Source organism: Desmodus rotundus, chromosome 9, assembly GCF_022682495.2.
Source record: "Desmodus rotundus isolate HL8 chromosome 9, HLdesRot8A.1, whole genome shotgun sequence".
Classification (NCBI taxonomy): Eukaryota; Metazoa; Chordata; class Mammalia; order Chiroptera; family Phyllostomidae; genus Desmodus; species Desmodus rotundus.
The window spans coordinates 92,920,855-92,923,818 of NC_071395.1; positions in this window are offsets into that span (position 1 = coordinate 92,920,855).

Sequence of the window (2,964 nt, forward strand, 5' to 3'; positions counted from 1 at the left end):
CCTTTGCTGTCACCACCTGCTGCCTGGGTGGGGGCAGCAGGCCAAACGGGCGCTTTTCTGGCCCGAGCTGGTGCTGGTCTTTGCAATGACAGACTCTCCCTCCCCGCCCCCCGCCCCTGCCAACCGAGCAGGAGGACTGGGGCTTGGAGGGGGGCATCTTTCAAGTGAAATCCTTTGCACTGGGAACTACTTCAATTAGACAGCAGGGGGAATGTTAACATGCCCTCCGGCCTTTTAAGTGGGTTTTAATTTTATGCTGTAAGATAAGACACCACAAGGCGCTCGCTGCCCCTCCAGCAGGCTCCATTAGCCGGGCCAGCCGAGGCCTCTTGACCTCCTGAGGCCCGGCAGAGGCTTGGAAGTTGGTTTGGTTTTTTAACAATTTGTCAGTCTGACCCAACTTCTCTTCTCATTCTCCCTTTTGTTATTCCAGGCTCTTCCGTTGTGGGAGGACTTTGGGTGGCTGAGCTGGTGGAGAGCGTAGCCCCGCTTTTCCCGGTGGCCTGGCCCTGGGCTGGGGAGTGGAGCCCTGGGGGGCGCCTGCCTATGGCCTCACAGATGAATGTTCATCGTTCTTTTTTTTTTCCTTCCCAGGCAGGGCACAGCAGAAGCAGACACTTTCCATGTGGCAGGCTTCTGGCCCGATGATGTATGACCTGTTGGCGCTACTGAATAGTGCCCTTTGTTCCTGGGTATCCCATGTGCCCCCTTTTTATTGACTTGTCAATTCAGAGGGGCAGGAAAGTTCCACAAATCCCACTGCAGGCCTTGCTGTAGCCATACCCAGGTGGGGAAGACCAAGGAGCTCCTGCTTCCCAGAAAGCTGGTAGGAAGCTACGGGCTGCCTAAAGGTAAGCTATGCTTTTAGAAGCGGCTTTCTTTACCTGGGATGCAGGCAACTATGTGTCTGGAGAGAGCTTTGGAACCCACAGCTCATTCCCAGCCTTCTGCCTGGGGTTCTAGAAGGTATGGAGTATCCCAGAATGCAGTCTTCACCCAGAAAGAGCAGAGCAAGTGTGATTTAGGAAGAGCACACCACCCGCCTTTCCTGTTCCCTGAGCCAAGTTAAGTTTTTCTCAGTGATCAACAAGCCCAAGGAGGGAGCCAACAGCCAAGGGAAGAAGTCCAGCCAGAGAGAAACCCTAGAGTCACAAGGGAAGGACTCTGAGGAAACAAGAGACAAGACTGTCTTTTTATCCAGCAGAAAATCTCATCTTAATCCTGATGAGGACAAGATTGAAAAGACACCCTTACCCTCGCCTTTTCTTCTCCTGGCATCCCAGACCAGCCTGCGCTGGAGATGGTGGATGACAGTGAATGGCTTTGGCAAAGGAGCCGTGAGGGGTGGGGCAAAGGCAAGGGGTTGTGTGGAGGGAGACGCAACAGCACCTTCTGACACCGGTTTTCTTCTAATCTAGTAGGGTGAACCTGGACTGGATTTCCTCTCCCTTTCCCCACTCCTTCCCGTGACCAGGCTTCAGGAATCTAGCAGAGGAGTGCACAAGCGGAGCCCTCCTCTCTGGGTGGAGGCGGCCAATGAGCTCACGTCCGACAGCCCCAGAGAGCCCGGCCCCCTGCGCTCGGCTCCTTTTCTGGGGCAGCTGCACAAACCCCACTGGGAGACCCCCCCCATTTCACTGGGTTATGTGCTGACCACTGAGAGGGGACAGATTCCTGTGCACTGCCTACCCTGTCCTTCTGGGGTCTTCGTGGGCCCTGGAACCCAGACCCGTCATCGGAGGAGGAGCATGAAGTCCCAGTCCAGTTGCTGTGTGTCCTAAACTACTCTGTAAGCGGAGAGGCTCCCGGGAGAAGTGTCAGCGGCACTGAGGGCTCCATCTGGCCCTCCAGACAAAATATGAGCAAAGGGGAAGCAGAGCCCATTGCTGAGCCAAGAAAGGACAAATCGGCAGGAAAGAGCACCCACACACTCCACAGTTGTAAAATGGCTTTATGTTCCGATACGTAAAAGAAAGCGTCCATGCTATATAACAAAACACTTGAAATTCCATGTCCCGTTAGCTAATGTGGCTTCTAATAGAGTTTAATCTGTACTGTGTGTTTATATAGCTCTCTCTATATATTTATTTATATGTTTTTCTACACCATTCTTAATTTTTAACATCAAGTGTGTAATAAAAATTTAAATAGATGTCTTTCCAAATATCCCCTCCAATGTTTCATGTTTTAAAGTTTATTCATTTGTAAAAAGCAAAGCTGAATTTGATATGTGGCCTGCATTTGTGAGATAGATAGATATATATATTTCTTTCTTTATTTATATAATATATAAATAGCTATTCAGCATGCAAAGAACTTAGTGACTTCCCCAACTTGATGACAGTGTCCATGCCAGCCACACGATGGCCTGGTGACAGTCAACACTACGGCGCTGGGTTGAGGCTCTACGGCCCACCTCACTGGAGAAGAATCACCCCTGCTCCTCTGAGCCCGCTGGCTGAATTTACTGGAAGGAAGGAATGTTCTCTCAATTCTCGTTTTTATTTCTGCTGGGCTACCCGGCTCCAGAGGCAAGGATTTTTCTGGGAGCCGAACAGGCTCTGGAGACGCCTGGCCGCAGCTCCAGGGTAGCCTCCTGCTGCAGCGTGCTTCCTCACCGCCAGCCACAGGACAGAGGGCGCCTGAGAGGCCAAGTCTTGCACGACAGAGGGAGTGAGAGCCTGCATGTTGGGGACCGAGTGGGATGGGCTTTGTACTTTATAAGAAAACCTGAATGATGACAGAGATGCCATTGGTTTCATGTTACCTCCTCTTGAAGAAAAAAAAATTGTTTTCAATACCCATCAGGTGGCACTTAGCACCTGACCCTCTCTGAAAGTCAGCCTCAGCCCTCAGAGCTCCGAGGGGTGAGTTTCCAGGCCACTGGCTGAGCAGCCAGCTCCACTCTCTCTCGGAGTGTGTTCTGTGGCTTAGCCAAGCCCACCTCTCAGGTGGCCTCACAGA